The sequence below is a fragment of the Humulus lupulus genome, chromosome 6 (assembly GCF_963169125.1).
Source record: "Humulus lupulus chromosome 6, drHumLupu1.1, whole genome shotgun sequence".
Classification (NCBI taxonomy): Eukaryota; Viridiplantae; Streptophyta; class Magnoliopsida; order Rosales; family Cannabaceae; genus Humulus; species Humulus lupulus.
Window position 1 is genome coordinate 58,568,583 of NC_084798.1, and position 15,253 is coordinate 58,583,835.

At 38.7% G+C, this 15,253-nt stretch overlaps 1 non-coding gene across 1 annotated transcript; it reads left to right on the forward strand.

Annotated features, from left to right (window-relative positions):
- The first annotated feature begins 8,283 nt into the window (after positions 1 to 8,283).
- On the forward strand, positions 8,284 to 8,390 carry LOC133787324 (small nucleolar RNA R71). The gene has a single exon (XR_009872352.1). It is a non-coding gene; the product is annotated as a small nucleolar RNA R71 (small nucleolar RNA).
- The last annotated feature ends 6,863 nt before the right edge of the window (positions 8,391 to 15,253 follow it).

The following is a 15,253-nucleotide window of genomic DNA, read 5'->3' on the forward strand; positions in this document are numbered from 1 at the left end:
TGTTACAACTATCCTCTCCTACTAAAAATTTCATCCTCAAAATTTACCTGAATAACTCGGGTGGGAGACTATATCTTCCTTAGGGTTTCACCACTAAGAGGGGTGAAGAGATTTGGGAAGAAGGGCAAGCTGAGCCCTAGGTTTGTTGGACCATTTGAGATCCTGGAGAGGATCAGTTAGGTGGCCTATAGGTTGGCCTTACTCCCTGCACTGTCTAGTGTGCACAACATGTTTCATAATTCCATGCTAAGGAAGTATGTATTAGATGGGTCTCATGTATTGAGTTACGAGGATCTGGAACTGGAGATAGATTTGTCCTATGAGGAGCAACCAATTCAGATTTTATATAGGAAGGACAAGGTCTTGAGGAACAAGACTATACCTTTAGTTAAGGTATTATGGAGGAACAACGAGGTCAAGGAAGCAACCTCAGAGCTGGAGGCAGATATGCAGAATCAGTATCCCGAGCTGTTCTAGTAAAATTTTGAGTACGAAATTTTTGTAAGGAGGGGATAGTTGTAACATCCCAAATTACCTAATAAGGCTCAGGACCTTGATTAGGGGGCTAGAATGACAATTTATGGAAATTATATGTTATGTGATATATATGTGTGTGATTAGTTGAATTATATGATAATATGACTAGATATGCATGTTTAAGTGTATTAAATATGCATGTGGCCCCATTTCTTATTAGAAAGGTAATTTTAGTAATTTGGCTCGTTATGGGTATATTTGGCATATATGCGATATATGTGATATATGTGTGAGACCACATTATTATGTGGGTATATTTGGGTTACTCGGTGATATCGCCCAATAAACTCCTAAGCGGTCGCAATAGTAATCGGGCTATGTCGTATCCACAGAGAGGTAAAATACAAAATTAAAAGAAAGATTAGTAAATTAAAAATCATAAACTTTGGAAAAATGTGAATTTGAAAAAGAATATAAACATTAAATGAATAAAATCGAGGAATTAGAATCAGAAAGAAAGTATGGAAGGCATAAGTTTCATTCATGCAAACATATATATATATTTTAATAAAATTGATTCATTATACTCAACTATAATTCCACACCATTAATTATAGTTGGAAAATATATATTAAAGCTCACCTTAAAATATGTTCTTTAATTAAATTATACTAACTTCTAATTTTAAAAACCTATCATATTATATACTTTAGAGCGACAAAATACCATTGACAGAATGCAGTAAAAAGCATATAATATAAAAAATATTCTAAATTAAATTAAAAACCTAAATTACATAAGAAAAGCATGACTAGACTTATGTAAAAAATAATAATAAATTTAGAACAAAAATTAGAAGAAAATAAATTTAATTGTAACAAATATATAGAAATGAAGAACAAAATAAAGAATCAATTTATTAAAAATATAATGTAACACATGAACTCCACTCTAGCCTTTCCACAAGAAAATTTAGCCTAAAATAGGCATTGTTTTCACTCACAAAAATGTAAAAGAAAAATATGAAAAACTAAGTGTTTTTCTCTCCAATACTCTCTACTATTCCCTTGCATAATCTGATATATTTTTAACCCATTTGGTACTCTATTTATAGTGTAAATAGGACCCAAAAACGTGCAAAATCGTGTATAAAATAGTGGGAAAGTGGCTCAAAAAGCTGATGAAAATGGGAAGTGGCTGCTGGTGATGGGACGTGCGTCAGATCGTGTCAGGCGCGTTAGGAGTTGTCGGGCGCGTGGGAGACAGATGCTGACGACATGGGACAGGTGTCGTGCTCGGGTTGGCTGGGCAGCTGGAGGCGTCAGTCGTGGTCGGGCCTTGGGGAAACATGGCAGGCGCGTCAGGCGGCGGTGTCAGACGTGGCAGGTGCGACTTTGCGGCTTGGCGGCTGACGGCTGGCTGGCGGCTTGGCTTAGGCGCGGCTGGGCTGGGCGAATGAGGATCTGCCACATGGCAGCGTGAGAACAGCCATAGGCTGGGTTTGGGCTCCATTTTGGGCCTATTTCTCCTTCAAAAATACCATTTTCTTCATGATTTCTTCAATTTTAATTCTTTATTTCTCCTTTCTTTTTCTTTGTGTCAAAAATATATTTTATTTCCTGAAAATTAAACACAAATTAAATTAAAATTAATATTTTCAAATATAAAATATATGACAATAAATCCATGAAAATATTAATTAAAACTTAATTAATTTTACACTTTAATATTAATAAAATGATATTTTTGAACACTAATCACAACCCCCAACCAGCTTATTGCTAGTCTCTAGCAATTCAAGCGAAATGATAGATGTCAACATGATATATTTCCGGTCAAAAATTATAAGAATAACTTAAGTATTAACACAAAATGTCAGTAACAAGTCAACAAGAGTTATCAAAATTACTTCGAATAAATCTAGAGTTGTGAGTGTGTGCACCAAACTTACACCTTCTTACCGCAAACCATAGCACATAAAAGCCTTCGAAATTATGCCAAGTAAAAGTCTCAACTCCATTAACCTCTCATGTAATTGAAAATATTTAAAGTTTAAGGGTTTCACTCATGGAGTTGGAAAAGAAGTAAGCACTCATCAAATGGGTATATATTTAGGACAAACTCTTAAATAATTATTGAAACAAAGATAGGAAATAAACCATTTGGACAACCACCATAAAGAGTACCACAAAACCAGTTTTTCAGGATTTTAAGTTAAATAGACAATCTTTACATTTATTCTAAGAGCCATAAAATAAAACATGAAATTAATAAACACACATTATTATTATTATTATTATTTTTTTTTGGACACAAGAGACAACATAATTGAAAATGATAGAAATATTGCTCTTGTGTCTTTCTCCTTTTTTTCTTCTTTTTTTTTTTGTTTTTTTTTTGTTTTTTTCATTTTCTTTTTCATGAATAACATAATAAAAAGCTCTCTAAATAAGATTTGTCTATAAAAAATATTATCCCTAAAACATCATCCATTCATACCGTAATACCTTGTCCAAATAATTATAACCATTTCTAAGAATCAATAAAAATTTTAAGTTGTTTTCTCAAGTCTCACTTCTCACACAAAAGAATGAATTACTTAAACATGGCAAATTTCTAAGCAAATATGTGCTAACAACCATCTTACCACAACAATTGGCATGTGCATTAGGTAACTCTAGAGAAACTCTTAGTAATATAGATAACAAAAATTGACTCAAAAGTAACATTTTGCAAAAATAAATAAGTAATTTTTTTTTAAAAAAATTTTGACCGTGAAAATATTAATATGACAAAAATCAACATGAACGTGCATGAATATGCTCACCACCCCCAACCAAAATCTAATAGTGTCCTCAATGTCTCAAAAGATAATAAATGTAAAAGAGTAGGGAAAGAGAACACCTGGATAGCGAGCGTCGAGTGGTAGAGCGAATATTGATTATCTAAAACATGAAAAACTGAAAACACAAAATGATAACAAATAAAATAAAATAAAATGACAAAAGGGAAACAAACAGAAAACAAACCTATGTACAAACAATTTGGAACACTACTCAGACTTGGTAAACCGGTTCCACGAGACTGACTTCTTCAGGCTGGGTCACCCTCTCTATGTAGTGTTTCAGCCGCTGGCCATTTACTTTGAATTCTCTCCCATCAGTTGGGTCTATGACCTCAACAGCACCGTTGGGAAAGACGGTTTTCACAACATATGGGCCAGTCCACCTTGATCTCAGCTTGCCAGGGTGGATATGCAGATGAGAGTCATAAAGATGCACTCGTTGGTTTGGCTCAAATTCTTTTCTTAGGATCTGCTTGTCATGGGTCGCTTTCATTTTAGCCTTGCAAATCCTAGAGTTGTCATAAGCATCGTTCCTTACCTCTTCAATTTCGGACAACTGAAGCTTACGATTGAGTCTTGCCGCCTTGAGATCAAAATTTAGGCTTTTAACTGCCCAATAAGCTTTGTGTTCCAGCTCAACAGGAAGGTGGCAGTCTTTACCATAGACTAGCCTATAAGGAGACATACCAAGTTGAGTTTTGTAAGCAGTGCAGTATGCCCAGAGAGCATCGAGAAGTCATGAGGACCAATCTTTGCGGTCAGGATTAACCGTCTTTTCTAAAATTTGCTTAATTTCTCGATTGGCTAACTCAGCTTGGCCATTTGTCTGTGGGTGATAAGGCAATGCAACCTTATGAATTACACCATATTTTTGCATTAAGGTCTCGAAAGAATAGTTGCAAAAATGGGTGCCTTGATCACTTATGATAGCACGAGGTGTGCCAAACCTAGATAACACATTTTCTTTTAAGAATTTCACAACAGTTGTGTTATCATTATTTCGACAAGGCACAACTTCCACCCATTTTGAGACATAGTCTATGGCGAGGAGAATGTAAAGGTAGCCAGAAGAAGGTGGAAATGGTCCCATAAAGTCTATTCCCCAACAATCGAATATTTCTATTACAAGACTTGGGTTCAATGGCATCATATGTCGTCGGGACAGGGCACCTAATTTCTGACACCTTTCACATGATCGACAGAAATTGTTAGTGTCTTTGAACAAAGTGGGCCAATAAAGACCACACTGTAAGATTTTTGCAGCAGTCTTTTTCATAGAAAAATGACCACCACAAGCTTCATTATGACAAAAGTTCAAAACACTAAAAATTTCATCATCTGGAATGCAACGTCTCATAATTTGGTCGGGGCAATACTTGAAAAGATATGGGTCATCCCAATAGAAGTTACGAACCTCGACCAAAAATTTACGTTTATCTTGTGCACTCCATGCAGTTGGAAGTTCGCCAGTCACTAAGTAATTGACGATATGAGTGTACCATGGCAACTTAGTGACTGCGAAGAGATGTTCATCAGGGAAGTCATCTCGAATGGCTGTGCCATCAGCGAAATCAGAAAATTCAAGACGAGATAAGTGGTCCGCTACCACGTTTTCAACTCCTTTCTTGTCTTTTATGGTCAGATCAAATTCCTGTAACAGAAGGATCCACCTAATTAAACGCGCTTTAGCATCCTTTTTGGAAAGGAGGTATTTTAAGGCGGAATGGTCCGTGAAGACTGTGATAGGTGAACCAATCAGGTAGGAACGAAACTTGTCAAGTGTTACAGCAAGTAACTCTTTTTCAGTGGTAGAATAGTTCATTTGAGCACTGTTAAGAGTTCTACTTGCGTAGTAGACAACGAAGGGCTTCCCTTCCCTTCTTTGACCTAAGACAGCCCCTATAGCATAATTGCTAGCATCACACATGATTTTGAACGGTAAGTTCCAATCTGGTGGCTGAATGATAGGGGCAGAAGTGAGTTTTGCAATGAGCGTTCGGAAAGATTCCTCACACTCAGGTGTCCAACTGAACACAACGTCTTTTGCTAGGAGGTTTGCCAAAGGGCGAGCAATTGTCGAAAAGTTTTGTATGAACCTCCTATAGAATCCTGCATGCCCAAGAAAAGACCGAATGTCTTTAACAGTCTTGGGGGTGGGCAGCTTTGATATGAGTTCAATCTTTGATTGATCAACCTCAATTCCTTGTTCTGACACGACATGCCCTAAGACTATGCCTGATGGCACCATGAAATGACATTTTTCCCAGTTGAGTACCAAGCCTTTCTCTTTGCAACGTTTAAGCACAGACTCTAAATTGAGAAGGCTTGATTCAAAGGAATCTCCAAAGACTGTCAAATCATCCATGAATACTTCCATGCATTTCTCGATCATATCACTAAATATGCTCATCATGCATCGCTGGAAAGTGGCTGGAGCATTGCACAGGCCAAATGGCATGCGCCGGAAGGCAAAAGTACCAAAAGGACAAGTGAATGTGGTCTTATCCTGATCTTCTAAGGCAATCTCGATTTGGTAATACCCTGAATAACCATCGAGAAAGCTATAGAAAGGATGACCTGCCACACGTTCCAATATTTGATCGATGAATGGAAGTGGAAAATGGTCTTTGCGGGTGGCTGCATTTAACTTTCTATAATCAATGCACATGCGCCACCCAGTTGTGACCTTGGTAGGAACAAGTTCCCCTTTTTCATTTGGTACCACTGTTACCCCAGATTTCTTGGGAACAACCTGAGTTGGGCTGATCCATTTACTATCAGCAACAAGATAGATTATGCCAGAATCCAGAAGTTTCAAGACTTCAGTCTTTACTACTTCCTTCATCGTTGGGTTCAATCTTCTTTGAGGGTCACGACGTGGTATAGCCCCGTCTTCCAATTGAATGTGATGGGAGAAAATTAATGGACTAATACCTTTGATGTCAGCTATCGTCCATCCTAATGCATCTCTTTGTTCTTGCAACACATTGATGAGTTAGCACTCTTGTGTGGCAGTGATCTTGGAGGATATTATGACAGGAAAAATGTTTTCAGCTCCCAGGAAAACATGCTTAAGACCGTCAGGAAGTTGGGCCAACTTTGGTTGAGGAGCTTGTTCAATAGATGGTTTTGGTGTTTCTCGATCTTGAGGGAGTTCCTCAAAGATTGGATTCCAAAACATGGTTCTTTTAGCCTGTGAGTGTTTGACGATTTCAGGGTTGATTGCAGACTCATCAGGCTCAGAACTTTCTGAAATTTGGAAGAGGTGATTAAAATGACTAGAAGTGTATTTTGATTCGACCTCTTCCGAAATAAGTGTATCGATCAGATAGGATTGGAAACACTCATCGTTGTCAGGTGGTTGTTTTCCGATGTGGAAAACATTCACTTCTAGAGTCATGTTCCCGAAAGAGATTTTCATGAGACCATTCCTACAGTTAATGAGTGCATTAGCTGTTGCGAGGAAAGGTCTACCAAGAATGATGGGAATTTTAGACTCTATACTCACTTCAGATTAAGTGTCCAAGATGAGAAAATCAACAGGGTAATAGAATTTTTCAATTTGAATCAGAACGTCTTCTACTATTCCCCGAGGTTTCTTAACTGATCGATCAGCTAGTTGTAATACCACAGATGTGGGCTTGAGTTCTCCTAGACCTAATTGCAAGTATATTGAATATGGCATAAGATTTACACTTGCTCCTAAGTCTAGAAGGGCTTGACCAAATTCCTGTTCCCCTATTTGGCATGAGATGGTGGGACAACCAGGATCTTTGTACTTCGGCGGTGTTTTGCAGTCAATTACCGCGCTAGCTTGTTCTGCCAAGAATGTAGTTTTATTGACATGGTGCTTTCTTTTAACGGTGCATAAATCCTTGATAACCTTGGCATAAGCCGGCACTTGTTTGATCACATGCAACAATGGCAAGTTGATCTTCACTTGTGTTAAAAAGTCTAGGATTTCACCATGATTTTTCAGTACCTTTCCAGTGGATTTCAAAGCTTGAGGAAAGGGTGCCTTTACTGGAATGCTTATTGGCACATCATCATCTAGAGCGGGCATTGACGTACTCGTTGTCTTAGTTAACGGTGAAACCGTACTTTGACCACTTCGAGTAGTGATGGCATTAACCTCTTTGAAATTTGTATCTGTAGAGGAGGAGGTTTGTGCCATGTGTTGCCCTTTTTGATGGATTAGAGGTTGAGCGGGAAGTTTCCCATCCTCTTGAATTGCCAAAGTAGTGTTTAGTTTTGTCATTTGGACTTTCATGTCTTTCATTTCCTTTACCATTTGTGTGAAACAAGCTTTGAGCTCTTGAGTTGAGGCTATCTGAGTTTGCGCAAGCATTTGCAAAGTACTCTCAAGAGAATTACTTGACTGCATGATATTTTGAGAAGAGTTGTATGATTTTGGTCGTTGTTGCTGCTCAGGCCTTCATTGGCTTCCAGATGCTTGGTTCGAATCCTTCCAGCTGAAATTTGGATGGTTGCGCCAACCGGGATTGTAAGTGTTTGAGAAAGGGTTATAAGGTTTCTTGTAATCCCCTAAGGCATTGCATTGTTCCTCTTTTCCTCCTCTTAACTCACTAAGAGTTGGGCACTCTTGCGGTTGATGTTCCGTTCCTCCACAGATGAAGCATGGATCTCGTGTCTCTACTTTTGCAGCTATGTGGATTCCTCTACCTTCTTGAGATTTGAAAGCCTCGAATTGTTGTCTCAATGATTCAATTTGGCTTTTGACGTTATCCTCTTCCTTCAATTGGTAGATTCCAGTTGATCGTGGCTTGTCCATAGGACTTGGTCCATTCCATGTGTAGGATTTTTCAGCAAGATCGTCGAGGTACTCGAAAGCTTCATCGGGATCTTTTTGAAGGAATTCACCATTGCACATCATTTTTACGAATTGTCTTTGTCCGGTTGTGAGACCGTCATAGAAATAGCTGATCAGACGCCAGCTTTCGTATCCATGATGTGGGCATTGATTTATCAAATCTCTAAACCTCTCCCAGACCTGATGGAAAGTTTCATGGTCTTTCTGGATGAAGGTTGAGATTTTCCTCTTAAGGCTGCTAGTCTTATGGGGCAGGAAATATTTGGCAAAGAATGCTTTTGTCATTTCGTCCCATGTTCCGATAGATCTAGGCCTTAAGGAATACAACCAACTTTTTGCTTTGTCTTTGAGCGAGAAAGGAAAGAATTTCAATCGCACAATGTTGGTGACATCAGCTCGGTTGTTGAATGTAGCCACCACCTCTTCGAATTCCCGTATATGCACGTACGAACTCTCATTTTCCAACCCATGGAAGGTTGGTAAGAGGTTAATCATGCCGGGTTTGAAATCGAAATTTGGCATATTGTTGGGATACATTATGCACGATGGTGTGGCTGTACGCGTAGGATGTAAATATTCCTGTAGCGTTCTTGGTTGGACTTCATCTTGATGAGCCATCGTGGGTGGTTCGGGAAGTCTCGGTGAATCGGAAGTGTTTGAACGAATGGAAGAAAACGACGAACTAGGAGAGTTTTCTAAAGTTTCAACTTGTTGTCTCACAAATCTCCCTAGTGCGTCTCTGTTTCGTGGCATAAATATTTTTTAGTTTGTAAGTATTATAAGCGCAAATGTGTAATAATGTAAAAAGTATACACCAAAATGTTCCCAGGCCAATTGGAAAGGCTGCCAAGGTACCACTTTAGGCCCAAGAGCTTTTCTAGAACTCCCCGAGGTTCTTAGAAAAGATTGGAGGGTAACGCTAACACAGACCTTATTTAAGAACCAATTTTTCTAAGACAGAACAAGTTTGGTTTTTACTAATTTCCACAATTACACAAATGTTCTCAATACTTTGTTTGATTTTTTTGATTTTTTTTCTTTCAAATTTTATGATTTAAAATTTTATGCTCTTTTTTTTCGGAAAAAAAACTAAATCTAAAATAAAAATTCTAAACTTAAAATTAAAAAAAATGAATAAATAAAATAAATAAATAAATAAAACTACAAAGGAAAAATAAAATAAAAGAGAAATTAAAAATTACACTACTTTTTTTTTATATATTGAAAGAAAAAAAATTAATTTACTAGGCAAACCTTTAATTGTAGAATTACCTCCCCGGCAACGGCGCCAAAAATTGATATCGCCCAATAAACTCCTAAGCGGTCGCAATAGTAATCGGGCTATGTCGTATCCACAGAGAGGTAAAATACAAAATTAAAAGAAAGATTAGTAAATTAAAAATCATAAACTTTGGAAAAATGTGAATTTGAAAAAGAATATAAACATTAAATGAATAAAATCGAGGAATTAGAATCAGAAAGAAAGTATGGAAGGCATAAGTTTCATTCATGCAAACATATATATATTTTAATAAAATTGATTCATTATACTCAACTATAATTCTACACCATTAATTATAGTTGGAAAATATATATTAAAGCTCACCTTAAAATATGTTCTTTAATTAAATTATACTAACTTCTAATTTTAAAAACCTATCATATTATATACTTTAGAGCGACAAAATACCATTGGCAGAATGCAGTAAAAAGCATATAATATAACAAATATTCTAAATTAAATTAAAAACCTAAATTACATAAGAAAAGCATGACTAGACTTATGTAAAAGATAATAATAAATTTAGAACAAAAATTAGAAGAAAATAAATTTAATTATAACAAATATATAGAAATGAAGAACAAAATAAAGAATCAATATATTAAAAATATGATGTAACACATGAACTCCACTCTAGCCTTTCCACAAGAAAATTTAGCCTAAAATAGGCATTGTTTTCACTCACAAAAATGTAAAAGAAAAATATGAAAAACTAAGTGTTTCTCTCTCCAATACTCTCTACTATTCCCTTGCACAATCTGATATATTTTTAACCCATTTGGTACTCTATTTATAGTGTAAATAGGACCCAAAAACGTGCAAAACCGTGTATAAAATAGTGGGAAAGTGGCTCAAAAAGCTGATGAAAATGGGAAGTGGCTGCTGGTGATGGGACGTGCGTCAGATCGTGTCAGGCGCGTCAGGAGTTGTCGGGCGCGTGGGAGACAGATGCTGACGACATGGGACAGGTGTCGTGCTCGGGTTGGCTGGGCAGCTGGAGGTGTTAGTCGTGGTCGGGCCTTGGGGAAACATGGCAGGCGCGTCAGGCGGCGGTGTCAAACGTGGCAGGTGCGACTTTGCGGCTTGGCGGCTGACGGCTGGCTGGCGGCTGGCTGGCGGCTTGGCTTAGGCGCGGCTCGGCTGGGCAAATGAGGATCTGCCACATGGCAGCGTGAGAACAGCCATAGGCTGGGTTTGGGCTCCATTTTGGGCTTGATTTTGGGCCTATTTCTCCTTCAAAAATACCATTTTCTTCATGATTTCTTCAATTTTAATTCTTTCTTTCTCCTTTCTTTTTCTTTGTGTCAAAAATATATTTTATTTCCTAAAAATTAAACACAAATTAAATTAAAATTAATATTTTCAAATATAAAATATATGACAATAAATCCATGAAAATATTAATTAAAACTTAATTAATTTTACACTTTAAGATTAATAAAATGATATTTTTGAACACTAATCACTCGGCACAAGACGATCCTAGGGAGAAAATTAGTGGGAAAGTCACAATGGGACCTAATACCCGACTAGGGGTGAGTCAAGGGGTATTTTGGGTATCTAGTTCTGTTATCAGGTAACGAGAATGAATATTTGAGAATATATTTGGTATTAGAGAGATTAGGAGAGAATTCCAGGAGTTTTTACCATTTTTCCATCGGGGACGTTTTTGGGACCCTGAGCCTTGGGATTTACTTAGAGTTACTTAGAGTCTAAGTAACCTCACGATTACACAAAACACAGAAAAATAGAGGAAAATACGTTTCCCTTTTCTCTCTTTTGGTTACACTTTTCTTTCTCAAATTTCTTGAGAATTTTTGCAGTTTAAGGAGAATCGAGGTTAGCTTAGGCTCAGGATTGCTTGGGGAAAGACTCACCATCGATTGGGGAAACAGAGGTAACGATTTCCAACCCTAAATCCTTGTGTTTTCTGGTTTTTAGTTGAGTTTTAGGAGTTTAGAAAACTCAGCTCTGATTTTGGGATTTGAAGGGGTTTTGTCCAAGCTTTTGCATGAGTTTTGTTAGGTTTGAGCTACTGAATGGATTGGGGTCTTTACTTTTGAGTTTTAGCTATGTTGGGATAGGTTTTTGGAGGGATTTGGCTTGAGAAAAATGAAGAAAAAAGGGTTTTCATGTCAAGTCGCGACCTTGTTCTTGGGGTGCTGCGACTCTCTTGAATGTTTGAAGAAGCTGGTGCCTTTAGGCCATTGGAACCGCGACACCTGCTAGTGAGAACTGTGTCACAGGTTGAAGGAGGGGAGAACTTTGACACTCTGTCTTGGGGCGGGCCGCGACTCCTTTGTTTTGAGCCGCGATGTTTAAGGGTTTTGGAGCCCCAGAAGGGTTTGTGAGTGAGGGAACTCAAACTAAGGGCTCAGGATCGATCCTACTACTCGGTTTAGTAGAATTCGATGTCCCAAAGGCTAGGACTCAATCCAGAAGCCTGTATTCGCTCATTTTGACGAGATTTTCCATTGGTTGTGACTACATTATCATTAAGGGCTCGGAACCAGGGTCATGCTTGAGGGAGTTCTTAATACACTTTGCACTCGGACCTAAGGTAAGAAAACTGCACTCGATACATGGTATATGTGATTAGGGCTTGGCCCGATTGTTGATTATAATTTTAAATAGGGCTTAGCCACTAAGAAAGAACGTGAATTAGGTTATGCTTGAATGCACTATGTCTGGATAATTGATTAATGAATGCTTGACTTGTTGCATAGGTAGAGCTCGTCCCCGTTAAGAAACATGGTTATTACTGTGTTTGTGCTTGATTTGTTAAAATACCATGAATTATATGTATGCATATTTGTATTGTCTGAAGTATGCTTATCTGTATATGTATCTGTATCTATATTTGAATGTCTGGTTAAAGCCTTAACTTATTAATCAAGGGTGGCAATAGCGCTCTGTATGCTGGTCGAGAGGCTTAGGCCCAATCAGGAACATACTATTACGTTGGTCGACCCTATGGTCGTTGGAAAAGAAAGCGCTTGACTAGCTCTATGACTAGATATTTAGAGCTAAGGGTAAGGGCCCCAGGTGACTCTATGGTCACATAGCTAGGGCATAGGGCCCCAGGTTGACTCTATAGTCATCTATTTGAAATTGTATACATGCATGAGTAGGTTATTATTGCTGGGCATGTTAGATATGTATCTGGATTTTTTATTATTGTTCATGCACATGTTTAAGTTTTCTTGCTGAGCCTTGGCTCACGGGTGCTGTGTGGTGCAGGTAAGAGAAAAGGAAAGTTAGACCAGCCCTGAGTTGGAGAGCTTCGGTGGCGGTGTGTACATATGCAGCTGCTCGTCCACCACGACTGAGGGTATCTCAGAGGAACTAGGGTTTTATCCCTTATTTTTTCGCTTAGGTCGGCTGGTTGTAACTTTTGATTTGTACACACCCTTTTAAACATTTGTTTTTAATATTTTGGGATCCTATGTATGTATGAAACTTTTTAATGAAAATTCAATAGTTCCTTTGACCAAAAATTTTAACCCTAACCCTTGACGTTAACCTTAGTTACACGTTTATAACCAAATGACTTGATTAGCAAGTCTGACACTATTTAAAGTACATAGTGTAACGGTCCTGGATTAGGAGGACGTTACAACTCGGTATCAGAGCTGCCACGGTTTAAGGGTTCCTGAATACTGGCCAGGCATGTACACTCGCCACTAAAGACAAGCTCGACTCAGGGTTCGGTAACTATTTATGTGGTTATGTGTTTGACTGCTCAAATAGGATATAAATGCCTTATCTGCATGTCTATTTAGGGAGCATGAGATATACTGATAGGGCCTGGCCTTTGACTGTTGCATGAATGATAAAGAACTTGCTTATTAGCATTGTTATTGCTTGTGAATGAAAATGAACTGCTTATTAGCATTATAATATGGACATGTACGTCAGGACATGCTCATTAGCGTCGTTATTTGCATATAGGGCTAGGAAATGCTTATTAGCACTGTTAATACTGGCAGGGATTAGAGAACATGCTTATTAGTGTTGTTATACATGTATAAATGTTTGAACATGCTTATTTGCATCGTTAATTGCTTATGAATGCCAAAAATGCTTATTAGCATTTTTATTTGTTGATGAATATCAGGAAGTGCTTATTAGCACCATGATTGAGTATATTATGTGTTGGCATGCTTATTAGCATTGCATTTGTTAGTTTCCTCGGTCTTGGACCATTAGGCGACAAGAGGTATAGTTATTACTTACCTAACGACCAATTTGATCACTGTAGAGTGAGTTAGTTACCGCTATGATTCCTCGAAGGTCAGAGAGGTTGGCTGGGAAAGAGATACAGGCCAGGGAAGAAAAAGACCAGGGCCAGGCCCCACCGTCAGCTCCAGAAAACTGGCAACATGTGCTTGCTGATATGCAAGCTAGGTTATAGAGACAGGAAGATGAGATTCACCATTTGAGACAACAACATGTTCTAGTAGGGAACCCACAACCCGTAGTACCGACCATGTCACAACCAGAGGTACCAGCGGTAGTACAACCCTAGGAAGGGGGAGATAGATGGGAACTCTTGTATGAGAGGTTCAAGAAACAACACCCTCTAGCTTTTTAGGGCAGCTTAGACCCACTTAAGGCTAAGCAGTGGATGACTATGATAACAAATATCCTAGATTTCATGAGGGTAAGTGGTAATGAGAGAGTGGTCTGCGCCACTTACATGTTTCAGAAGGATGCCCGAATATGGTCGGAGGTGGTATCCCAGACCAGAGTAGTAAACACTATGGACTGGGAAGAATTCAGAACTTTGTTCAACAAGAAATACTACAACGACGCAGTTAAAGCTGTGAAGGCTAAAGAATTCAACAAGTTACTTCAGGGCAATATGATAGTGATTGATTATGCCTTGAAGTTTGATAGATTGGAAATTTTTTCCGAGGATCTGGTGCCCACTAATGAGACCAGGAGAGAGAGGTTTCTCCAGGGGCTACAACCTATGATAGCCCAGGATGTTCGTATTACTATTGTGCCAGGATTGACTACCTATGCATAGGCTGTGGAGAAGGCGCTTACAGCTGAGAGCGTAGAGAACAAGATCTGGCTTGAGAATGCGGCCAGAAGGGATTCTAGGAGGCCAGGACCTCCATTTGCAAGCTTTGATAGGGGTGGAGGCCCTAGTGACCAAAAGAGAAAGAATCCAAATACAATTTTAGCTCCAGGGCCAGATAGGAGGCCACGAGGCATATAGATAGGCTGCCAAGGTGGCGGTGAGACCTGAAAGGCATTCCCAGAGTGTACTTAGTGCAGGAGGCACCATATTGGGGAATGTTAGGTGAAGGCCTGCTTCTTCTGCGAAAGTGTGGGACACTTGATGAAGGAGTGTCCGAGAGCTAGAAAGGAAGAGCCCAAGAAGGTTGATAGCCTGACGCTAGCTCGGGTGTTCACCTTGACCCAGGTAGAGGCCGAGGCTAGTCCCTCGGTGGTTGCAGGTAAGATTTCTAGCGCTGGGGCCCTTTATACTGTTTTGATTGATTCAGGTGCTACACACTCTTTTGTTGCTAGTAGGATTATAGATGGATTGTGCAGACCATGTGACTTTTATCTTGTGGGGTTTGGTACTATGCTACCTATTGGGAGTTAGTGATTTCCAGGAGACGGGTTAGATCACTACCAGTGACAGTGGATGGCAGGGAGTTGTCAGTTGACTTGGTAGAGTTGGTTATGACTGATTTTGATGTAATTTTGGGTATGGACTAACTAGAGAAGTATGGGGCAACAATAAATTGTAAGAAGAAAATGGTAACCTTTCAGCCAGAGGGTGGGGACCCCTTTGTATTCA